The 26602-nt window shown below is 42.9% G+C and overlaps 1 long non-coding RNA gene across 1 annotated transcript; it reads left to right on the top strand.

The window, feature by feature from the left end:
• Window positions 1-7664: 7664 nt before the first annotated feature.
• Window positions 7665-19241, top strand: LOC139436372 (uncharacterized). The gene is made up of 3 exons (XR_011645585.1): window positions 7665-7782; window positions 16897-16948; window positions 19152-19241. It is a non-coding gene; the product is annotated as an uncharacterized lncRNA (long non-coding RNA).
• Window positions 19242-26602: the final 7361 nt, after the last annotated feature.

A 26602-nucleotide genomic window follows, 5' to 3' on the forward strand; every position in this document is an offset into this window, starting at 1 on the left:
ATTTTAAAGGTTTATTTTTATTTATTTAATTCCCCTCCCCTCCCCGGGTTGTCTGTTTTCTGTGTCTTTTTGCTGCGTCTTGTTTCTTTGTCCGCTTCTGTTGTCGTCAGCAGCACGGGAATTGTGGGCGGTGCCATTCCTGGGCAGGCTGCGCTTTCTTTCCTGCTGGGCGGCTCTCCTTAACGGGGCGCACTCCTTGGGCGTGGGGGTCCCCTACAAGGCAGGGCACTCCTTGCACGCATCAGCACTGTGCATGGGCCAGCTCCACACGGGTCAAGGAGGCCAGGGGTTTGAACCGTGGACCTCCCATGTGGTAGACGGACGCCCTAACCACTGGGCCAAGTCCGTTTCCCAGCATTGGCTTTTAAATTCTTCCCCCAAATTCAGTCCTCACTAACAATCTCTGGAGCATTTTTATGCTTTGAATTCATCGTATCTCTATTATATTTCAGAGTTCTTGTTAAGGATTACTGCTGATTAATACATAGTAGACAAATACAGTAGATGCTTAATAAATTAAGGTATTAATAAATAATTTTGTCACAATTAATAAGTTGTGACAAAAAGGTTAAGAACTGTTTAAGAACTCAGAGAAAGGGAGTATCTTGAAAGAAATTTCATTAACAATTCTTTGTAAATCATTGTGGACTTAGATCCCCTTAAAACACACGGGCAAACACATAAAGATCTTGCTTTACAATTATTAAAGCACTAAGTTTTCTGCACATGGTACCATGTAATAAACTGCAAATGTTTTGCCTTCTTGAATTGGACTTTCTTTGGCCAAACTCACTAAACCCTGTGAATCCACCTAAACTTAGAGATTATTGGATAAGAACACATCAAAATGTCATCTTTGTCAGCATTTTCTCTCTGATTTCCTTGGACACTAGATGAGTAGTAAGAAATCTATAGGGCCACCCGTATTGTTCTCTAGGAGGAATTTTCTTATTGTTTCTCCCAGGTGTTTATTCATGAAATCTGGTCTTGAGGACCTAGATTTTAATGTGCAAGCAAGAGAATAAAACTATATTGATAGATGGTGAGTAAAGGAAGAGTTGTGCAGAATTAAACATTTCAGTTCAATGGGGAGCAATTTGCTGCTTTTATTCCCACTGCCTTTATCTGTGGTCTCCATAGAGTTTAGAGGTAAATCAGGAGAAGGTATGGTGTTCTGTGCCAAAGTGGGACGGAGAGGGCCTCAAGTATAAAGAAGCAGGGCAGAAGTGGGTGATCGTGAGAAATGGTTACTGAGTCTTATAGAAGGGAATCTGCTAGGAATGAACCTGGATTAAGGCTATGCTTTCAGGGATGGAGAGGAAAAGTGAAGGCAATTATGAATGAACATTAAGATGGATTGGGCTTTTATATGTTAATGGATGGACATAAAACCACTGGGTAGTAAATCAAGAATCACTCCTGGGTTTCTTGCTCTAAAACGGTGATTTCTAAAAACTTAGCAGGCATTGGAATCACCTGGAGGCCAAGGTGGAACTGCAGCTGCAGTTATCAAGGGACCCCTCCTTGGAAACTGCTCTTCCTATGGGGACAACAAACTGATTGGCCTCGGGTTGTCTATCAAAAGATCATGCCGAGATACCGGGTATTCAACTATGTTATATTTGAGATCAGTCAGGCTCTTCTTTCAAATTATAAGAACTTAGTGCTTTTCTAACTAATTCAGGATTTACATTAAATTCCTAAATCATTTGAATTTGGGGATGAGTTTGTTGGTGGTAATGGTTTAATGTTTGTTTTAAGAAAGTTGCTGCCTCTCTTGAGAAACCAGGGACTTTGAAAATAAATTTCCCTTGGGAAGGGCTCCAAAGAGAAGAAAGGAGTCCATTGTTTCCCTTTGTCAAATGAAATGGTCAGGCCTCTGAAACACAAATAAATGAGCAAATAAAAGATAAATGCATAAATGACACCATCTTTCAAAACTACAAAGGCAAAATAATTAAACACTAGGTGAATATTACAATGGTCATGATAGAATTGAATAATGTATATTAACTATATAGACAGAAGAACTATGTTCCTCCAGGCCCTCCCAGATGGACTATAGTACACAGTTTGTTTTGAACTGTGATCACCCCACCAAAATATATGTGTATATATATATTCAGATTCCAATTTCAGACTCTAGCAGTAGCCTGTGTTTAGACCAGTGGTTCTCAAATTTCAGCATGCATCAGAATCATCTGGAAAGCTTTAATAGAACACAGATTTGGGACCCCCCCACCCCCAGATGTCTGATGAGTAGGTCTGGGGTGGGCTCAAGAATTTCTGTTTCATGAAAGTTCCCAGGTGGTGCTGCCGTGCTGGTTCAGAACCATACTTTGAGAACCGATAGTTTGGACCTAAACTGCACAACTTGACAGCATATTAGAATCACCTGGGGAGCTTTTAAAAAACCCCGATTCCTTGGCCACACGTCAGAACAATTAAAATCAGAATCTCTGGGAGTGGGACCCAGGCATCAGTATTTTTTTAAGTTCTCAGATGATTCCAATGGACAGGCAAAGTGGAGAATTTCTAATTCTATTAGTTCTCGACCTTTAGCGCACATCAGAATCACCTGGAGGAGCTGTTAAAACACAGGTCTCTGGGCCCCTCTCCTGGAGTTTCTCATGAGTAGGGCTGGGTGGGAGCCTGAGAATATGCATTTCAAATAATTTCCCAGGTTACACTGTGGGTTCTGGAACTACACTTTGAGAACCACTGGGTTAGAACAACTTCAATCTTGGCTGTGGATTGGGTAGAAAATACTGCAATTACTCTCCCATGCCTCCCCAACAGAAATGGGGATGTAATTGGCCTGGGGTAGAGTCTGACCTAATGAGGTTTTTAAAGGTCCCCAGGTGATTCTGATGAGCAGCCAAGACTGAGAATCACTACAAAACCAAGCAAGGGAGAAGGCAGTGAATGCGTCTTATCTCAGTTAAATACAACGTCTTCAACCAGAATGTATTCCTGCTTTAATCATTATATGTAGTAGATATCTTTGTTAAAGAAAATTTATTACATTGAAATAAATGAAAGAATAAGACAATTATTTCTGAGTTTGAGAAATAATTAGGTTTTGGCCAACAGGGGATTCTCCCCCCTTTCATTGCTATAAATACAAACCACTGTCTGATTTTTTAATTTTTAATTTTTATGTAGCATGGTAACTCACCCCTTTGGTGATTTGCAGCCAGTCATGTAAACAGAAACATTATAACTGTTATTATAAGAGCCATTTCCTATAAATGAGAATTTAGGCTTATATCTAAATAGACTTGAAATCGGATCAAACACTCTGGCTCCAGGAAAATAATTTTGGGTTTGGACAACACAAACCAGAGTAACATATTTTTACCAGTTGATGTTTTTTAATATATGGGGTCATTTTTAATCACATAGTAAGGGAAGAACTTGTCTGGTATAGGCAGCACAAGCTGAGATCTGGGGAAGGGGTGGTGGTGTGAGGACACGGATGGGGGAAGTAGCAGATGGACCCAGTTCTTAACTGGGGTTTCCATGGACAACTCTATGATGTCGAGCAGATGAAAGTTTATAAATAATTACATTCTAGTTCAGTTTTCACTGGAAACAGTGATACCACTATGTGTTGGCAGTTGATTTAGTAAGTTGCTATTCATAAGCCTTCTGGAATATACTATGCAAGGTCAGGTCTTACACCCTGAAAGGCTTAGAAATTTAGCACTGGAAAAGAGCTTGGATATCATCAATCCCCACAAATGTACAGTTTAGGAATCATTTCACACTCATTAGAATGGCTATAATTAAAAAGATTAATAGTAAGTTCTGGAGAAACTTGAGCATCATGCATTGTTGGTGGGAATGTACAGCCAATGTGGAAAACAGTTGAGTAGTTTCCTTAAAAGTTAAACACAAATTTACCATATAACCCAGTAATTCCACATCTAGGTATCAAAACAAGGGAAATGCATGCCACTGTTCATAGCAGCATTATTCACAATAGTGAAAAGGTGGAAACAACACATATGTGCTGAAATCAGCTCAGCAATAGGTTGGCTCAAAGGGAAGGCAACGCAGAACTTACAAAATAGAAGGATAGAAAGAGACACAAGAGAGGAGATAAAGTTGGGACCAAGGGACTCACAGCTTCTGGAACTGACCCTCGTTTCCACCTTGTATTTATTGGAAATTGCCAAGCAGCTGTTTGCTATTAGAACTGCAACATCATCTACAATAATAGGGAACAACTGCAACATCTAACAACTGCAACATCTACAATAGAACAGGTGTAACATTTACAATAAGGAACAGGTAAGCCAGTTTCCCACAACACATATGTCCATCAACTGTTGAATGGATTAGCAAAATAGGTTTATATCCATACCATGAAATATAATTCAGCAGTAAAAAGCAAATCTTGATACCTGCTACAATGGGAATAAACCTTGCAAACATTATACTAAGTAAAAAAAAAGTCACAGAAGTTCACATGTGGTATAATTCCATTTATACTAAATGTCTGGAACAGACAAATCTATAGAGACAGAAAGTAGATCAGTGGTTACTTAGGGCTGGGGAAGTGATGGGTGGTAGGTGATAGCTGAGGAGTATGTTTTGCTTCTTTGTTTTTAGTGTGTGTATGAAAATGTTCTAAAATTGTGGTGATAGTTGCACATATCTGAGAATACTAAAAACCGTTGAATTGTATACTCTCAATGAGTGAATTGTACGGTATGTGAACTATACCTAAATAAAAATTTTATATATACATATATTTTTTTTTTGAGGCTGGGGATTGAACTTGGACCTTGTAAGTGGGAAGCCGGCGCTCAACCACTGAGCCACATCTGCTCCCCTGACTTGTTTTTTTCCCTTTTTTTGCTTGTTTTTGTTTTTAGGAGGCACCCAAACCAAACCCGTACCTCCCGTGTGGGAAGCAGGCGCTCAACTGCTCCAGCCACATGCGCTTTCTACTCTGTATAGTTTTAAAAGGTGCCACGCGAACGCAGTGTATTTGCTTCAGAAGCAAAGGCAGCCTGCCTCTGAAACCACCTTGGACAAGGAGAACCCTAAAAGCCAGGGCGTGGAGCTGACGACCAGCTGGGCATCGAGAGCCCAGGTTAGAGGCGCGGCGCCCTCGCCGCCCCGCCCGCGGCCGCTGATCGCAGGTCTCCCTAACTGCCTTCGCAGCAGCACCAGGAAAAGACCGAGACCAGCGTCCCGAGGGCCAGGGAAACTGGGTGCGTTCCCCGCGGCGCCCCCGGGGGCCCTGGTTCCCGCCGCGGAGCTCCGTGTCCCGGGACTGTCTCCAGGAGGGGATCTGGTAACCGTCTTTCTTCCCTCGCTCTCCCGGAACAAAGGATGAAAGATCTACCCTGTGACCTGGCGGGAGCTGAGGTTCCCTAAACGTGCTGTCCCCCTATTGTGTGCCGGGGCTCAAAGAACGGAGAGGGGCAGCGCGACCCACCGGAGGGACGCCGCGCCCGGGGGGCCCAAGGGCGGCCTCCGCCCGCGCGCGCGGCGCGTCTCCAGCTGCGGATCTCTGCGGGGAGGGGAGGGGAGGGAGGGGAAAGGAGGGGGGAAGGGGATAGGAGAGAAGGGGAGGGGAGGTAAGGGGAGGGGGAGAAGGAAGGGGAGGGGGGAGGGGAAAGGAGAGGAGGGGAGGAGAGGGGACGGGAGGAGAAAGGAGGGGAGAGGGGAAGGAGGGGAGGGGAAGGGGAGGGAGGAGAGGGGAGGGGGAAGGCGGAGAGCGGGGAGCGAGCTGCGCTGTAATTACGGCTCCGAGCGGGTTCCCACGCTCCCATTGTTGGCGACTTTGTTTCCAATTCCCATCGCGGGTGCTAATTAGTTAGCGCTGCTGGCTGGCTGGGAGGCGTGTGGCCAGCCTGAAAGCAGAAGGATCACTTCCTGTAGGGAGCCGGATACTACTCGGGACTCCTTTTTCTCTTCTACTAGTCGCCTCCTTCTCTGCCTCCCAGGAGGGTGGGTGCGGGGAGGGAAGGGGAAGAAGTGCCGATTGTGGAGCGAGCGCCAGTGAGGACCGCCGGCGGCTGGGGGAGGGGAGAGTAAGGGCGGGAACGGTGGGCGTGGCAGGATTGAAAGAGAAATGCGCGCTAGATGTTCTAACCTGACTCAGAAGGTTCCTTTCACAATTTTGCTCTGTGAGTCTTTTCCATATTGGTATAATGGAGGAAAGGGATTTTAGTGTGATCATGAAAAAAAAAATCGTGTTCATATTCTCAATAAAACAAGCACACACATCACTGTACAATACCAAAAAATGAATAAGTGAAATGTGAGTCGTGACTTCTCGAGGCAGTGATTCGTCTTTGGACTCACGCACACCCTTCTGAGATCTACTCACTTTTGGTGGAGGAGTGAGGTAAAGGGCAACTTCCTTCGACATCCATTCACAAACGAGGTTCTGAGCATCTGCTACTGCTCAGCACTGGGCTGGGGCTGGGGGTGCAGAGATGAAACCTGCAGAACCTGTTCCTAAGTGTCCCTTACACATCTAGTTGGGGAGACAGGTAAGTATGTAAACCAACATTTCAGGGTGACTCGGAAATGGAGGTCGCTAATGGGGACTGTCAGGCAGAAGAGGAGCACCAGATTCAGGCGGGAGAACTGGGAGGGCTTCTGGAGAAGGGGATAATTCTGACACTCATATGACAAATAACAGTTGGAAGAGAAGAAAGGAGGAAAGGACATTTAGAAAAGATGTAATAGGATGTACAAAAGGCCTACAGGTCAGTGACAGAGTAGGAGGCATTCTGCAAACAGATGTGCACACCTGGCGCACAGGGTTGGGGGGGTCATCATGGGTGGGTGTCATGAAAAATCTTGAAATAATTTAAGCCTAAAAGCTATTCACTATTTTAAGCAAAGAAGTGAAATAATCAAATTTGCCTTTTAGAAATATTACTTTGGCAGTAGTTTGGAGCATGGAATGGAGGGACTCGGGCTAAAATAGGAAGTGGATGTTGGGTACTAACAATAATCCCAGCAATAAGAGATAAGAGACAAAATGAGGAATGAGATGAAGGAGATGGCCCCAATTCAAGAGATGTTTAGAAGGTGTCCAGGATAACTCCCAAGTTTCTATCTTCTGTGTCAAAATGAATGGTGGTGGCATTTACTGAGACAAGTGGCATGGAGGACAAAGAACAGGTTTGGGGAAATGGACTTGGCCCAGTGGTTAGGGCGTCCCTCTACCACATGGGAGGTCCGCGGTTCAAACCCCGGGCCTCCTTGACCCGTGTGCAGCTGGCCCTCGCGCAGTGCTGATGCGCGCAAGGAGTGCGCCCGGTAAGGAGAAGCCACCCTGCCCAGGAATGGCGCTGCCCACACTTCCTGTGCTGCTGACACAGCAGAAGCGGACAAAGAAATAAGGCGCAGCAAATAGACACAGAGAACAGCCTACGGTGGTGGGGGGGGGGGGGGTGGCGGGGTTAAATAAATAATAATAAAAAAAGACAGGTTTGAAATGGAGGGAGATGAATTTAGTTTCAGCCATGTTGGACTTGAAGGATTGTGGGACATCCAAGTAGTGATATCCAAGAGGTCAGTGAACGAATGAATGCAGAGCTCAAGTGCAATAGATTGTCATGGAAGAGGCAGCAAAAACGGACAGAAAGCGCTCCGCAGGTTTGCCCTCTACAAATTACTTCCTAGATAATATTCCACCAGAAGGAACCCCAGAGCAAGAAAGAGAACGACCCTATCAGCTGCATCTGGACATCGAGAGGATGAAACCCGCTGACCTTTCGCTAACGGCACGTTTAGCCATTCTCTGGGGTAAGGTAAATGGGGACAGGCTTTTGGAAAGGACGATATTAATCAAACGCCTTAAAATGTTAATACTCTAGTAGATTACATGTTATAAAGGACCAGAGGGTGAGGAGGATGGGGAGTTATTGCTTAATGGGTGCAGGATTTCTTTTGAGGGGAATGAAAATCATGGGCTAATGGATGTTGGTAATTAATACCATTGACTTGTACACTTGAAAATGCTTAAAATGGGAAATTTTGAGTTGTACATGTATTACTCAAAAAGTTTTAATAATTAATTTTAAAATGTTCATATTCTTTGACCCAGATTTTCTACTGCCTAGTATTTATCCTAAATAAACCAAAAGTATCAAAGAAAAATTAGATATAATTTTAAAACTAAGTGTTCACTAATGAAAAAATAATTAGATATGGTGAACTATTACACACCTGTTAAAAGTTTTCACAAAGAATTTATAGCAATGTGGGATATATTTGTAAAGTTAAGTGAAACATTTGGGGCACAAAATTATATTTACACTTTGATCACGACTATGTCAAACACAAAGTATACAAAGAAAAAGATTCTGGAAAAGTATACAAAAATGTTTATGGCAGATATTTCTGATTGGGATCATCGGTGATTTTTCCCTTCCTTTTACTTTTCTGTTTTCCAAGTTTTCCATACTAAGCTTATATTACTTTATAATGGGAAAATACCCTATATAAATTCTTTCTTCTTAATTTTTCTACAAAAAGACTATGGTTCCTTTGTTTTTTGTTTTTCTATGTACTGGGGCTGGGGCTTGAACCCTGAACCTCATATGCAGGAAGCTGGCACTCAACCACTGAGGCATTTTGGCTCCCTGATTTGGTTTCTTGTTTGTTTGCTTGTCGTTTGGCTTTTTGTTTGTTTTTAGGAGGCACCAGGAACCAAACCAGGGACCTCCCATGTGGGAAGCAGGCACTCAACTGCTTGAGCCACATTTGCTTCTCTTTTCCTTTGATTTTTTTTAGCATATTTTTTTAAAGATTTATTTATTTTTTCTTTTATTTTTCCTCTTCCCCTCCCCCTCTCCCACTCTGCTGTTTTTGCTCTCTGTGTCCAAACACTGTGTGATCTTCTGTATCTATTTCTCTTTTTGTCTTCTCTCATTTTTTCTCCTCTAGGATTCACCAGGATTCAATCCTGGGGACCTCTGATGTGCAGAGAGGTTCCCTGTCAATTGTTCCACCTCACTTCCTCGTCTCTCCTGCATTTCACCTTGACTCTCCCCTCCATCTCTCTTTTGTTGCGTCATTATCTTGCTGTGTGACTCACTTGCACGGGCACTGGCTCACTGCACAAGCACTCAGCTTGCTACGTGGGCACTTGGCCTTCCACGCGGGCACTGGCTTACCATGCGGGCACTCACACAGGCACTTGGTTCGCCATGTGGGCACTCAGCTCACTGCACAGGCACTTGGCTCGTCACATGGGCACTGGCTCACCGCGCAGGCACACTTTCTCTTCTTTTTCACCAGGAGGCCCCAGGGATCAAACCCGGGCTCTCCCACATCATAGGCAGAGACCTTATCACTGAGCAACATCCGCTTTGTCTTTTGATTTTAAAAGAAGTGATTTGCCATCATTCAAAGCTGTAACAGATAATTACATAAATGATTTTTAAATATATCAAAAGCAAAAGGGAAAGAGAAATCATCTTCCAGTAAAAATTTTGAAAGACTTTAAAATTCCTCCATTTTTTTCTTGTTTCCCTTGTGTGGGAAAGAGGAAGCAGGAGACCTTAGCTTCAGGAAGTGATGGAGAACATTTTAACTGATTGTAAATGCTAGAAACGCAAATTAAGACCTTCCCATTGATTGGATGTAATAGTTTAAACAAGGTGGGTAGACCACCTGTGGCTGACTGTAGCAAAGTCATAACCAGCCGGAGACATAAACTGCAAGAGGCAGCTTTGGTGTTGGGAGACCCTAAAGGTCAGCTCCACTGGCTGGGAATGGCTTTTGAAAGCATATCAAGTTACACAGGGTCCATTACAAAGAAGCATTCTAATCAAAACCTGCACATCCAATATGGTTTCATATGCATTGATAAAGGGAAGAAGGACATAGAATTGTACCTCGGGAATTATTTCTTTTAAAAATAATTAGCAACCAAGGAAGTAAAGAGCACTTCCTATCAGGTACTTTTCTAAGCCCATGATGTGTAAAGAACTTGCTAACAGCCCCGTGAGGTTAATTCTTTCAATCTCCCCCCGCTTTGCAGATGCAGAAACCGAGGCAGAGAGTGAGGTTAAGTAATTGACGCAAGGCCACAGAGTTTGTAGAGAAAAGGCTGGGATTTGAACCCAGACAGCTTGACTCATCACCCATACTCCTAACTGCTATTCTTTGCTGCTTCTATAAGATCATTTTATGAGTCAGCCGTGAATTCTAAACACACTGGAGGTTAGACCTTGCCATTTGGAGCGAATATCTGCAGTGCAATCCCACTTCCCCCTGGCAAATTAATAACCCAAGCAGCAGCATTTTGAGAAAAGAAAAATCCCATTAAAGATTGAGTCAGCTGCACTGAAATAAATATCTGAATATGATTAAAAGAAGGAAATGTTAGATATGGTAGTAGAATAAACTTTTTAAAAATGCATCTAACTACACTACACAAACAGTTGAAGCTTAAGCTAAACCATGGACTTTAATGACTAGAACAATTCTGAAAATGTGCTATCATCAATTGTCAAAAATGTTCCACACCAATGTGAGGTGTTGGTGGTGGGGTGGTATATGGGAATCCTATATTTCTCTAATAAAGAAAAATCAGCAAAATTAAAATTATCAAGTAACAACTGTCATAGACACTTCACTCACCATCTCATTTAAACTTCGAGCATGACTGTGAGATAATTTGGTAAGCAGCCACTGAGCACTCCTTTGGAAACAACAACACCAAAAAAGCTCACAAATGGCTTTGCCTTAGCTAGGATAGAATCAGGATTGGCAATGGAAAAAGCCTCCCAAAGGAGTGTGCAGTATCTTGGGCCCCACACTCTGCTTAGCTAGTCTAAGGACATGTCCTCTGGAATGAGGTCCCAGTATCTTTTAGACTATTTTATAAAGTGAAAACAAACCTGGGGATACAAGTCCTTTCCTCTTACATGAATGTGGAAAGCATATATTTTAAATTTAAGCAGTTTGAGTCAGGTTTTCTGTTACTTGTAACACAAAGAGGGCTAATTGATAAAATCTTCAGTATTAGGTCAAGCAGTTTACAAGTATTCTGGGAAGAGGTTTGGAAGGCTCACTCAGTGGCAATGTGGAGGGTAAATTGTTTAGAGCATCTTGAGGCAGGGAGATGGCTAGAGGCTACTGCAATATGTCCAGTGGAAGATAATGGGGACAAGAGTTAAAGCACTGACAGTAGATGTAGATAGAAGAATATTTGAAAGAAGAGACATTTATGCTGCTATATTGCCTGGGATTGAAACTCTTCACTTGCCCATCTATTTCACCCCTCCACAATTCAGGATCGTTTAGAAACATAAATTTTAAGATTATGTCAGGTTCCTGAAGTTCATTTGTTCCTGCCATCCCTACTGAAACAAGAGAAGAGAAAGGAGACTTATTTTGTGAGTTGTTTTTTCACTACCAAATTAATGTTTCAACTGCATAGTGTTCATTTGGCATTTCCCATGCAAAAGAAATCATCCCTCCAGGTGTTTCAATTTTTCAAATATTTGCACTGTGATGTCACATCACTCACAGCCATCAGCTAACCCAGCTTCACCGATTTAGCTCCTTTAAATCTTTCCTCATAAATCAGTCCCTTTAATTCCTCTTCATTTAAAGGACTATGTTCAGAATTCCTTCCATTCCATTCACAGATCTTTGGTGGCAAACATCCACTGTGTAAAATTTTCCCAACCTGCAATCTCATCAGGAAGCAGTGACTACAAGAATATGCAACACGGTTGTGTAGGTCCAACAGGAGAGGAGTACAGGTGCAGTGTTGTAGTGAGCCTGGAGTGAGAAGACCTAGGCTGGCGGCCAGCTCTGTCCAGCTGTGTGACTTTGGACAAGCCACTTAGCCTTTGGAGCCTTGGTATCTTCAATTATAATATGGGATGATTATTAGCCTGTAAGGGGAGCTCAAGTCTCTTATATTCTTTCTTCTGTTCTCCAAGGAGAATGAGAGCTGATGTGGATGAGTCAAGGACAATTTACTGGGGCAAGTGATGAGTGTCGTGGTCTCACACACTCTGAACATTTGCAGCTTTGAATTGCTTCTCTTGCTTCTTCCCTCAGGGCCAGAAACCCAGGTCCAGAGCTAATCCCTTCGGGGAGCTCTGTCAGTTCTGATGAGGTGAAATAAGCCAGGCCTCTTCTAGGCTTAGATAGAACCTTCTTTTCCTCTCTTTGCTTTTCTTACATTTTCCGGGAGGAGTCTCTTCTTGGAATCAGAGCAGGAAAACACAGAGAGCTGAGAAATAAGTGTGACCTTGTAGCAAGCACCAATGAGGAGTTCTAGCTTACTTCTCAGTTCTGCTTAAGAATGGTTAAGAGTGCTGCCTTTTGGTCAGGCTGCTTGGATCCTAGTTCCACTGATGGCTATCGCTGCATCACTGGGCATGTCATTTAACATCTTTGAGCCTCAGTTTCCTCATCTGTAAAATGGGAATAATAGGGCTGCTCTGGAAGCTTAAATGAGACAATTCCTGTAACCACCTGGCACATACAAGTGTTCAAAATGTTAGCTATGTCACAGGATGCTTCACATTGTGTTTAGATTTAGTTTAGTTTTCAAAATCACCAAATTCATTTTTTCAAACAGGCCTGTAGAGAGTATTGACTAATATGTAAAAGTGAAGCCACTTATATAATAGCGAAGTTATGAAATAAAGCTAGTAAGGTCTTGGATAAGATTATCCAACACTTGGTGCGTATGTTACAATTAAATGAGCAAATTCAATTTTTATCCATAATTTTTTAAAAAGAGTCTTGGCCTATGGTTTGCATTGCTGCCTTTGCCCGGTCGTAAGGAATGTTCTGGGCACACCAGCCTGGTTCATGAGGGGCACACTAATATTTAGGGGAAAACCCTCATGGTAACAAAGGCTTTGCATTTGTCTTGACTTGGCCTCAGCCAGGTGTTAGTGTCATGTGTCTGGGAACAGAGGCAGGATACCATTGCCCCTCAACTTTTCTCTCTCTCAATGGAACTAGTAATAATGGCAGCTACCTTATGGGATTATGGTGACTAAATGAGATTGTGTAAGAGAAAATGCTTTGTAAATCATCTAAAATTGTCAGTAACAATCTTAAATTCTAAACTCTTCGTATTTTAGTTTCATTTGTTCAATATATTAAAAATACTAACCTACTCATGAAGCTTTGGAGGATGCCTAGGAGATAAAAAATGTTGGGTGAAAAAAATAGTAATCCATCGTCATGTCAAGACTTCATTTTAACTTCCTGAAATGTTTTGTCATTAAAATCCTCTATAAGGAAGCAGATGTGGAGCAAGTGATAAGGCTTCCGCCTACCATATGGGAGGACCCGGGTTTGATCCCTGGGGCCTCCTGGTGAAAAATAAGAGAAAGAGTGCCTGTGCAGTGAGCCAGTGCCTGCATGGTGATCCGAGTGCCCGTGAGGCGAGCCACATGCCCACACAGTGAGCTGAGTGCCCACATTTGTGCCCGCATGGCGAGCCAAGTGCCCACACGGTGAGCCGATGCCCACACAAGTGCCCACATGGCGAGCGAAGTGCCCACATGAGGGCCTGCACAAATGCCCGCATGGTAATCCAGTGCCCGTGAGGTAAGCCAGTGCCCACATGGCAAGTCGAGTGCCCGTGCAGCAAGCTAAGTGCCTACGCAGTGAGCCAGTGTCCATGCAAGTGAGTCACACAGCAAGACGATGACAGAACAAAACAGAGAAGAAAGGAAGAGTCAAGGTGAAGTACAGCAGAGACCAGGAACTGGGGTGGCACAATCGACAGGGAACCTTGTTCCACATCAGAGGTCCCCAGGATCAAATCCTGGTGAATCCTAGAGGAGAAAGATGAGAAGAGAAGACAAAAAGAGAAATAGATACAGATCACACAGTGAATGGACACAGACAGCAAAAACAGCAGGGTGGGGGCAGAGAGGGGGAGGAAAAAAAGAGCTAATTGTACCATTTATAAGACAGAATATCAGGCTGGATTAAAAGAAAACAAAATCAAATAAATTTTTAAAAAATCCTCTATAAAGTTAATATACCATTCAAAAACAGACCTGATCTTATAACTAATGCTTACATAAATCTCGGCACGTCTCTTACAGACATGCCAAAAATCATAGCCCCCCCAGTATAAAGAGCTAGATGTGTTGAGACTTTAAAGTCTAATTTTCTGGAAGTACAGCCAACATTTCAGAGAAGTAAATAAATAAAACTTTAGGCATGAAAGTGCTGTAGAAGAAATTCCAGGCATTTTTATATTTTTAAGGCAATAGATGAATGGGTGCCTAAAAGTAATTACAGCAGACTGGAAGTAAAAATCAGCCAAATAACCGTACATCTGAGAGCAGTTATTATTGGGATTTTTCAAATGCTTCATCATGATCATAACCCAGATGTTCCTCAGCCCCTTTTCCTTCTCCAAGGGATCCTTTCACTGAGCCATCGTGCTACCTCCAATCCCTGATCTCCACTGAGCCTTCTGCATCTGTGGGTTAGGGTTTCCTGGTTGGGGGCTACCAGAGACTACAAAGAAAGGGACGGAGCAAACATTCTCCCCTTCCCCTGCCCACCAGCCTGGTCAGCTCCCCCACCCCCACCACTAGGCATGGAATGTGTGTACAAAGCTTATTCCTGAGGGCCCAGCACCATCCGAAGAGAATTAGAGTGAAGGAGGAAAGAGCTGCCTTTCGGCTTCTCATCAGCTGTCTTTGTAGAACATAAAGGACGGACTTCAAGGTGGTGTCAGGCTTCCCAGAAAGTTGGCCAATGCAACAAGTATTTGTCATTGCATGACCCACAGCTACATTTTAAGTATCTGTGATGCACCAGAGCCCTGTGAGGCTCTACATAGACATTAATGAATGAAAATCCATCAGGCCTGCCCTGGCCCCAGAGAAAAAGTGAGGCATGAATCCTTCCACTCAAGGCTGAACTTCTCACCCGCAAGAGACTGGGACTGCCTACTTCCTCACTGGCGGAGCTTGAAGGCATCTCTTACTTAACACTACACTAACATCTAACATTAAAAACATTACTTTTTCTTAGTACAGATGAAAGAAGTCTGTCTTTTAGCAGGGTTCCAGCTCTGCCCTTCCTTATGTGGCGGTGCAGCGGCTCTCCAGCTAGCCTGAGGCCACCTTACCAGAAAAGAGCTCACTCTCTAAATAACCCAAAGACATGGCCATTCCAATGAAATTCTTTTTTTTTTTAAAGCAACTTTATTGAGATGTGATTCAAAGACCATAATATTCATCCATTTAAAGAGTATAACTCAGTGGTTTTGGTATAGTCACAAAATTGTGCAATTATCACCACTAATTCCAGAACATTTTCCTCATCTCCAAAATAAACTCCTTACCCATCAGCAGTCACCCCAAATCCTTCCTCCCCCTAGCACATGGCAATCACTCATCTACTTTCTTCCTCTATGCATTTGCCTACTCTGAATATTTCACGTAACTGGAATATGATTTGTTCTTACTCCATAGAATCATACAGTCTGAAAGCTGGAAGATACCTTTGAGGTGCTAGGCCAGTTTTCCCAAATTATCCATGAATCTCAATAAGATAATAAATAGATTTCAACATTGGTTAAAATATCAATTTGAGTGGGGGATTTTACTTTATTTCCAGTCAGTCTATTCTTATTTCAGACAGCTCTAATTATGGAAAAAAATTTTCCTCCTGAAATGTTTTTCTGTTACTTCCACACATTTGTGTCTAACTCTGTTCTCTGAAATTACAAAGAACTACTGTATGAAAAAATGACATAGAATATCTTATGGATATAATATAGAATATGGAATAGAAGACTGACTTTCATAATATGGAGAAAGGTTACTAAATTCATTGCCTCTATTTTTTTGTCTAATCTAGACCTAGACAGTTCACCAGCAAAACAAGGAAAAAGCTTAAATTCCATAACAAATATTGGGATAATTATTAAACAGCAACTGGGGTTTATAAAACATTCCTAAGCTAACCAGCTCCCAACATTTTATATAAGGTTCCTTTGTAAGAGAAGGAATGACTGATTATTGGTTGGGACATGGAAGGATTCCTGAAAAAAAAAATTGAGCCAATAGGTGGGATGAGTATTAAATAGCCAAGTAAATATTCCATGCAGATATGATAAATTGCATAAGGACACTAAAGTTGAAAAGGACAAGTTGCTCAGATAATCAAAAGTATGACTAAACTCAAAGTAGGTATGGTAAAAACATGGAAAATCAGTCAGGAAAATTAATGCTAAATGCTAACATTTATTGAGCTATGTTCTGTGCACTAACTAACCAAGCATACTGCATGTAAGAACCCTCCTAATTCAATGAAATTCTTTTGATTCAGATTATCTGCCTGACTAAGCAGGGTAAGGGTAGAGGCTACATTTTGCCAACATCTCCAGGTTTATTAGCTGAAATTTTGCAATGGAAAGATCCTGGAATTTTCTGAGAAGGACTCAACAGTATCACTTGGTTAAATTCACACTTCTCAGACAATATGTATAATAGTCATAACTAAATTATAACAAGTTTGAGTCTGTCATAAAGACTGAATCAATGAGCTTTTACTGAATTGCTATTTTGCAAGAGCAGAAGGTAAAGGCTTGTCAAGGCTAAGCGACTGGCAGGAGGTGTCTCTACTCACGTGTCTCTTGACCCTTCACCGGATGTGGTGTCTTGGAACCCAGAGTTCCCAGGCTCCCATGCCTGGCTGGAGCATTACAGAGACAGGACAGGAACTTGTTCTGCATGGACTCCGGGCCCTGAAATGTTCTAACAATCAACAGGGCAATGCAGTTTGATCTGTAGCTAACCACATAACAACTGTTTCTAAAACCACATGGGACAATGTTTTCCAAACTGACAGCTACAACCCACTCAATTTAATAGGTAATGACCAGCTTTTTTTTTCAAACAGGAAAAAGAGTAGAGACTAATAGAAGATACCTGTGCTCATTATGCTTAGTAAGGTAAGTAATCGTTTTGGGAAACTTTTGTTTCAGATAGGTAGGAAGGCAGGTACATAAGCTAACAGGTGATGGAAGGTTAGTGTGGACTGGGTCATAATGTAAAATGTACTTTCTACTGAAGATCGTTTAAAAAAAAAAAAAAGATCTATTTATTTATTTATTTCTCTCCCCTTCCCTCCCCCCCACCCCGGTTGTCTGTTCTCTGTATCTATTTGCTGCGTCTTCTTTGTCCGCTTCTGTTGTTGTCAGAGGCACGGGAATCTGTGTTTCTTTTTGTTGCATCATCTTGTTGTGTCAGCTCTCCGTGTGTGCAGCACCATTCCTGGGCAGGCTGCACTTTCTTTTGCACTGGGTGACTCTCCTTACGGGGCGCACTCCTTGCGAGTGGGATTCCCCTACGTGGGGGACACCCCTGCGTGGCAGGGCACTCCTTGCTCGCATCAGTGCTGCGCATGGGCCAGCTCCACACGGGTCAGGGAGGCCTGGGGTTTGAACCGCGGACCTCCCATGTGGTAGACGGACGCCCTAACCACTGGGCCAAGTCCGCCGTCTCTACTGAAGATCTTGATCAAAGGTGTGCTCTCATTATTATTTAGTCCTCCCTTTTTCCACCATGCAGTTTTTGACTCTGCTTTTTCAGAGCTGCCTCACAAGCAGTGGGCTTCACTTGTTCCCTTTCATCTCCTCTGGCACCTATATGCATATATCCCTCAAAGATCCCAAATAACCTCCACACACCCAGTTAGGATTTTACCTGCTTGAAGAGGTGACTTCAAGGTATTCATTGTTTTTTAAAATAGGAAGAGCCTGGGAAAATAAGTGTCATCCATAGAAAGTCCAAACATTTTGCAGACTTTAACAAGCTGGTCACACATATACACACATCTACCACATACTTGGTGTAAAGGTAACACATTGGAGGAACGTGTTTAGGATTTGACCTGGGATTTATCAGAGTGCCATGCATCATGACACTCTCCATTTCCAGGCTCCTAAGATTCTGCCCATTTGCAAGCCCCTCTGTGGGCAGTGGGCTGCTCTGACCTCATAGCGCTTCAAAATGTGCAGTGGCTGAGATAGACCCACTCCCGGCAACGTTGCTGGAGCCCATGGGTTAATCCTCGCTGAGCTGCAGGGTGATGTGGTGTGAACCGCCACCTCCCCCGCACAGCTGTCGGAGCATTTCACGGGCCTGACAAGAAGCATTTATGTCTGACCTAAACCTCACCTGTTGCAACGTGACTCCATTTAATTCAGTCACTCTGTCGGACAGTCACCAGATATTTTTCAAGCACCCGCAAAGGGCTCACCTCGCACCAAGCCCTGCAGAACGTGGGGTGCAAGAGCTCACCGCCCAGCCACAGACTCAACACACTCATAAATCACAAGGCCAGGCTGCGGAGGGCTAAGGGCAGGTGTGAGGCTCCAGGTGGGCAGCAGGGCCCAGCGAGAGTGGGTCTGGGGAGGTCGGGTTTGGGCATGGAGGTGCTGGCCATGAGCCAGGCCGTGGGTGAGACGGAGAATAATTGGTAAGTTCCTCCTAAGAGTAATTTTCCCTGAATTTCTCTTTTGACTGTCAGTTCAATATTCTCAATTATGTTTTCTTTTAATATCCAATTCCCAGCTGTTATCAATGCTATAGTCAAAGTCTGTTTCTTTTAATTTCTATTTCTCCCTCTAGAATGTCAGCCCTATGAGAGCAGGGACTAAGACCATTTTGTTCCCTGCTGTATCTAGTACAGGATCTGGCAATAAATGTTTGCTCAAAAAATATCTGTAGCCCATTTTCCCTGGGTACTAGTAGGCCGAGGTGGGGTGGGGACTAGCAGCTGAAATGGTTTCCTGTTAACAATAATGAATCAGGCCCCCCAAGTTCTTCCTCCTACCCACGGTCGTAAGACCTCCACCCCCATCATGCCTCTGCTGCTTACTTTGGAGAGTGCCTAGAGAGGTTTTTAATGTGCTCAGGGACAAGGTGTTGTAGACACAGCTCCCATCCTGGAGACCTCAACTTGCTGAAAAAGTGCTGTGTTCTCTGAGCCCTGCATGGCTGCAGCTGTGAAGAAGGGAGAACACCTTTTCCTCCCCTCGTGCAACCTTTTGTCACACAGGCACCCGAGCTTTGTGGCTTTACGCCTTGAGTCTGGAGGGTTTGTAATGAAAGTACTTCTTTCCGTATCTATTCAACCTCTTCTTGCCCCAGGCTACAGGCGTGAGTCCGTGAAGAGCTCATCTGAAGACACCGGGGCAGCGTTCAGAATCTCTCTTCTCACTGATCTTTGAGATGTTGATTTGGGGCTAAGCTTATTAGCCCACCTCTTCCTTAGGGGAAGGGTTTCCTATGAGGCTCTTCAGCACTTCCTGCAAAAAGGACTGCTCCAGTAGCCCACCAGCCATTAGCTGGCAGGTCTAGTGTTCCAGCAGTGACTGTGGCTCAAGCTTCTTTGAATGGAGCCCTGAGTTTTTATAGAAACTTGTCATGAGGGAAGCAGATGTGGCTCAAGTGACTGAGCTCCAGCCTACCACATGGGAGGTCCTGGGTTTGGTTCCCACTACCTACTAAAGAGAAGACGAGCAAGACAGCAAGCTGATGTGATGGGTTGGTGTGGGGAGCTGAAGCAACAAGAGACACAAGGAGGAAAACATAATGAGAAAACAACAAAGCAGGGAGCGGAGATGGCTCAAGCAATTAGGCGCCTCCCAACCACATGGGAGGTCCTGGGTTCAGTTCCCAGTGCCTCCAAAAAGGAAGACAAGCACACGATGAACAGACATAGCAAAGGCAAACAACAAGGGGGTGGAAATAAATAAATAAAATAAATCTTTAACCAAAAAAAAAAATTTGTCACAATCCATATAAAACACTAGGTCTTGCACCTAGTAAATGCTTGATAAATATTGGTTCTTTTCAGAGATGACAAGAGCTAGTCTAAGAGATGGTAAGTATCTTCATTTATTTAATAAATACCTTGAGCCTCTACTTTTTGCTAAGCACCATGTTAGGCCAGGGAGGACAGCAATGAACAAGATATAAAGCATCCCTGAGCTCACAGAGCTTTTAGAATCGATAATGATCATGAGCATGATAACAATTGTAATAATAATAACAATAATAAAAACCAACAATAGCTAACATGTGTTTACTATGTGCCAGACCCTGAAGGCTTCATAGTAGGAAGTAACAAAAGCAAAATCTGTTGGCTCCATCTTGCCATTCTATTATGTCATCCTTCCCAGGGGTATCATTTTGCAAGAAGAATGAAACCCAACTCTAATGAAATAATCCTGTTTTGTGAGGACATGTTATTGAACAGAAAACATTAAAGGTGATGACTAACTTTCCTTGCTTTCTCCACTAGTTCTCAAGAATCCCATCAGAAAGTGATTTCAAGGATTGTTTTCCTCTGCCTCTTGCCTTGTTTCCCTTTCTCTGATTTTTTTCCCCCAAATTGTCTGATGAATTAATTACACAAATGTGACTGGCACTATGTAGATCCTGAAGAGTTTCAAAGAAGTAAAACATTGCCCCAGGCCAGCAAGACTTCATAGTGTTTTAGAAAGATGGAACATACTCATTAGTAACTACCAAACAAAGTACAGCAAGGCAAGGCCAGAACCACGTAAAATGTGCTAAGGTTAAACTGGACCACCAAAAATAGAGAGGACATTTTCATCAGTGGGGTGGGCAGTCTGGGAAAGATTTAAGAAGAAATAGAGAGTGAACTGGGACTGGAATGACTCATAGGGACGGACTGGCTATCAGTGGGAGAGGAGGGCATTCAAAGAGATGGCCCACCATGAATCACCCTTCCTCTATTATTAGTCACTCTTTACATTCCTCCTTATTTATTACCATTTATTATCCTTACCAGGCTCTTTAATCAAATTATCATTCTGTCGCAATTTCATTATTATGTTTATTAAGGAGCAAAAGTATTATTATCCCCATTTTACAGACGAGGAGTCTGAGACACAGAAAGATGAAGTTACTTGTCCAAGAGATTGAGGAGGTGGGGCCCAGGCAGTTGACTGCGTGCTCTGTACCTCTTCCATCACTGGTCATAGGACTGAGGCCAAGTTCAGGCAGGTAGTGGGTGGGTGCTAGTCAGGGAGGATTGTGGTGGCTTGAGGAGCACACAAGAGGAAAATGGAGACTCTTCCTTCAAGACATTAGGGGAGGAGAGTGGATGTAGCTCAAGTAGTTGAGTGCCTGCTTCCCACAAGGTCCAAGGTTTGAACCCTGGTACATCCTAAAAACAAACACATGCAAAAACCAACTCTCATTGGGGAACAGATGTAGCTCCATGGTTGAGTGCCTGCTTCCCAAGTATGAGCTCTTGGTTCAATCACCAGTACCTCCTTAAAAAGACATTAGTAGGTGGGATTGGAAGGACACAGCTAGGGCAATAGTGTGAGAATGAAGGGAAGTTGAAGGGAGGTATATTTATTTTGAGGGGGACAAGATTAGAAATGATTTGTATGTTAAAGGGGAAAGGGAAATATTGAAAATAGGAAATGAGAGAATTGACAAAGAAAGTTCCTAGAGGAGACTAGAAACCTAAGATAAAGCGCACATGCAGTTGGGGGCAGTTTGAGGGTGGCGAGTACAAGTACAGCCTTTGAAAGATCTAGGGAACACAGCTTCCTCTGAAGTAGGAGGGAAGGGGAGTTAAGGATAAGCCAGGAGATAGGGGTGCAGCAGGACTGATGGCCCTGTTTTGTTTTGTTTTCTGCGAAATACACGGCAAGGCAGGGGAGGGGTGAGAGAAGGAGGTAACCTGTGAAGTTTGGGGACAGACACTGTGGGGTAATTGGAGATACTCACTGAGGTCAAGGAAAATGGCAGCATGGTAGGCAAAGGCCAATGAACATGGTCAAGTCAGCTACCTACATTGCAAAGTAGAATTCTGTCCCGGAGGGATCCAAGGCCAAGGGGCAAGAGTGCAGAAAGCAGATGGTTGAGGGATCAGGGCTGGGTTGATGTGGGGCAAAGTCAAGGAGATCAGAGGACTGAGAACAGGAGAGAGGAGTTGAAGGGACTGGCCAGGGGAATCAGGCTAAGGAAGTAAAGGCATAAGATAAAGAGGGTGAGTTTCTGGGACTGAGAAACATTCCATGCCAACATCCCCTGTCAATCACATATTAGATATTTCCCTTTTATTTTTCAAACAGATATTTAAAATTGAGACTTCTAAGCATATGAAGCAGGGACAGAATTTTGTTCTGTGTAACATTTAGGACCACCAGAGTGCACGCTGTTGAAACAGGGTGTGACCAGGAGATAATGTGCCTTTTTCCACAGACACATCGGAGCTTACCTGGTCAGCACAGCCTTCTTGGGACACCACACATTTATTCCAGAGATGCTTCTATTCTCTCACAATATTTTTTAATCTTCCTTTGGCACTTTCCTTCATGTTTCCTCAGTTGTACCCTATCATCATTCTTTCTGTTTGATTATGGTAGATTTGATTTTTGGAAAGAACCGAAAGTCACGTAAGCACTGTCTGAGAAATGAGGCAGTTGATCAAACTGAATAATGTACTTCTGGTAAAAAAACAAAGTGGTACTGGGGGACTCATCAACTAACTTGAGGAAAATACTTGGAGAAGTTCTAAAACAGTTTTGAGCAATAAAATGTAAAATAGGAATATATTCTCCTGGGGTGAGTATAAAAAGAAGAGTCATTTAAATGAACTAATTTTGATATATTTGCTCTAAGTCTAGTTTTAGAGTTTCTTCCAAGTGACAACTGACATGCTGTGTTGACAAAGTTATGGTGAAGAGCTCTATTTCTGCAGCACAAAAACACGACATACAAAAAGCAATACACAAACTGAAAATATGCATCAGATGTCAAAAATAAGTGGAAACATGATCTTGATTTAATAAATGTTTTTCTGTGAAAAATACACCTGATCAAGGGGAAAAAAACTTTAAAATACATCTTTTAAAATGGGTCAAAGGACAATCATATATATTTTCTTGTATTCTATTAATTTTCACTCAAGATATTATTTTAAGTTGTTTAAAGTGTGGGGAAGGGGGATCTTCATCTTTCGTATGCCAGTTGGTAATATATCTATGGTAAATTTACAAAAAAATGTTTCTCTTCTATGAAGAAACAGCTCCTTAGCACAGTCTGGAGAGAGTCCCTGTCAAGAACAAATCAGGATTTTGGTCTCTGCTCTGTCACTAATTTTCTTTGTGTTCCTAGACAGGCACCCACCATCAACCTAGCCCCTCAAAGAGCCTCTTCAATAGTCAACACATGTAATATTTTCCTACCTCTCTCTTATCATGCTGCAAAATTCACATCTCTAAGCTTTTAGCCCCTAATTAAATCGAAAGTATGTCGTGTCCTTCTACATTAAGAAATACCCTAAAAGTTACATACCTTACTTATCTTTTAAGTATCAAATCATGAAAAAGCTAATAAATTTGGCTTGTTGTTATAGAATGCCCAACCTTCTATTTGCTCAATTCAGAATTTGAACAGTATAATCAATATATATTTTTGTTATTCATATAAAGTTAGAACTTCCCAAATATGAATCATGCTATTAATTGTGTATATTGTGATATTCTCTAATTACTAGGATTTGCATATGACATGACTCTTATCTTAAACGGTCAAAAGATTAAAGGATGTTTTGGAATGTACACTGCAGATTTCTGTCTACCGAATAGAGCATGCTATAACCTGAACTTGATCTTCAAACATATGTGAGAGAGATTTTTTTACTAAGTAAAGTATGCAGGAAAAACTCCCATTTCAATCAAGCCAACAAAATCAGGGAGAAACTCATAAATACCCTCATGTAAGAGAAAGAAGATTGAAATTATTTCAGATAGAATAAAAACATTTTTAGAACATTTTTAAATTTGGAAGTATTTTCCCCCCATTGGTCTGCCATGCTTTTTCCTATAAAATGGTGGGGGGGGGAGGAAGAAATAATGGCAGTAAAGATTCATTTACATATGCAAAAAGCAAAAAACATGAAGGAATGAGGATTATAATTTCTGCTCATATAACATTTGAGACAATAAAAAATGTGAATATGGGAAGCAGACTTGGCCCAGTGGATAGGGGCGTCCGTCTACCACATGGGAGGTCTGCATTTCAAATCCCGGGCCTCCTTGACCCATGTGGAGCTGGCCCATGTGCAGTGCTGATGCCACACAAGGAGTGCCCTGCCACGCAGGGGTGTCCCCCCGCATAGGGGAGCCCCACACACAAGGAGTGTGCCCCGTAAGGAGAGCCGCCCAGTGTGAAAGAAAGTGCAGCCTGCCCAGGAATGGCGCTGCACACATGGAGAGCTGACACAGCAAGATGACGCAACAAAAAAACAAAAAAAGAAACACAGATTCCTGTGTCACTGACAACATCTGAAGTGGACAAAAAGAACATGCAGCAAATGGACACAGAGAACAGACAACTGGGGCGGGGGGGGGGGGGAAGGGGAGAGAAATAAATAAAATAAATCTTAAAAAAAAAATGTGAATATGTTGGAAAACCATCCCAAAGGGCCTAATTTTATGATCGAGTTGGGTCAGTGTTTTAATACTCGGGTTCTAAGGTGCACTGGCCCTGCCAGGGGTCCTCCACCACAAACCCATAGGGACCACACTTCCCGGCCGAGGCAATGGTATTTAAGAGACATGCTTGTTGCAGAAAGGATCCATGGAATCCAACTCAGCACCCCTCATTTCACTGGCATCTCTTGAAATGATATCTGCTTTAACCATTAGTCGTTTCTTCTAGAGGTAAAAAAGCATTATTTTCTCTTTCACAATGGCTCATTCTAAACCAAGAAACCATTTGGGAATAGAAAAAAATGAGAATTCTTACTATTCTATCGAGATGAAGAGTCAATAGTAAGAAAAACAGAAACGGAGTTAACAGCCTACCGATGTGTAATACTTCTTTGGTGGCCTTCTCTGTTCAGTCTCATTTCTCATTATTTCCCCTCAAGTAAATCATGTGACCTGGTGTTTTGGTTTGCTAAAGACTGCCCATGCAAAATACAAGAAATGTGTTGACTTTTATAATGGGACTTTATGAGGGTAAAGTCTTAGAGTTCCAAGGCTGTGAAAATATCCAAAGCAAGGCATCATCGTGAGATGCTGTCTCACCAAAGGTCAGTTGCTGGTAGTCCTGGACACCTGCTACATGGCAAGGCAAAATGGCAGCTGTTCTCTGCCTTCTCTCTAGACTTACTTTCTCCCCAAGTTCAGCTGTGGGCAATCAGGCATCTGGCTTATCTCTCTCCCCTCCTCCAGGCCTCATTGCTTCAGCTTCATCTCTCTGGCTGCTCTCTTAGCCCTATCAGGGTTTCTGTCTTTCTGCAGCTGCCAGCAATCCTGGAGTCCTCTCTTACAGAGCAGGGTGAAAATAGTACCTTTTCCTCTCTCCTCTCCTATGTTTACATAGGACTCCAAAAAAGGATTAAGACCCACCCTGGCTCCCAAAATCTAATCAAAGGTCCTAAACTGAATCGATCTAATCAAAAGGTCCCTTAATTGAATACAATCAAAAGAACTCACAAACAATAAGTTTACATGCACAGGAATGGCTTAGCTTAAGAACATAATTTTCTGGGGTTCACAAAAGACTCAAACCAGCATACCTGGTTATGCTGATCTGTCTATGGAAATGGTTCTCAAAGTATGGTCCCTGACCCTGCCAGCATCAGCAGCATCATGGAACTTGCTAGAATTACAAATTTTCATGCCTCAACCCAGATGTACTGAATCAGAAACTTTGGTGTGGGGTCCAGGGACACATATTTTAACAAGTCCTCTGGATAATTATTTTTTTAAAAGATTTATTTATTTATCCCCCCCCCCCTCCAGTCAGTTGTGTTCTTCTGTGACTGCTTCTATCCATATCCGCGGCACCCAGGAATCTGTATTTTTTTGTTGCATCAACTCTCCATGTGTGCGGGCACCATTCTTGGGCAGGTCGCACTTTGTTTTGCCACTAGGCGTCTCTCCATACAGGGCACACTCTTTGTGTATGGGGCTCCCCTACGCGGGGACACCCTTGCGTGGCAGGGTACTCCTGGTGTGCATTAGCACTGCGTGTGGGCCAGCTCCACATGGACAAGGAGGCCCGGGGTTTGAACCGCAGACCTCCCATGTGGTAGGCGATGCCCCTAATCCACTGGGCAAGTCCGCCTCCCTGGATAATTCTAATTCATGCTTGAAGTTTGAGAACCAACTGTCTACAGCACATGGCATGCCTGATTCTCCATTAATTTCCCTCTTCCTGCTAATGGGTTTCCTTCAGCCCTAGCATCTAACTAAAGCCCCACCCATCTTCGAGCCTGGCCCAGGTATTTAAGTGAACTTTGCCATCCCTTATTTGAAATAGCAGTTGTCATTTACACACCACAATCAAGTGTTCCATGTATACATATACATGCCATGCCTTATATTGTCCTTTGAATTACTTCTTTCTCAGGTTTGCTTTATTGTTTCAACTAAATTGAAAGCCTCTTGAGGGCAGAAGCTATGTCATATCTACTATTTTACTTCTCATAGTATCTAGCAGTGCTTAACTCACAGCAAGCCCTCAGGAAATGTCTATGTATTTGTTGTTTTTTCCCCTCTCCTAATGTGCCCTGTTTCTTCTTCTGACCAAATTCCATG

Source organism: Dasypus novemcinctus, chromosome 14, assembly GCF_030445035.2.
Source record: "Dasypus novemcinctus isolate mDasNov1 chromosome 14, mDasNov1.1.hap2, whole genome shotgun sequence".
NCBI lineage: Eukaryota > Metazoa > Chordata > Mammalia > Cingulata > Dasypodidae > Dasypus > Dasypus novemcinctus.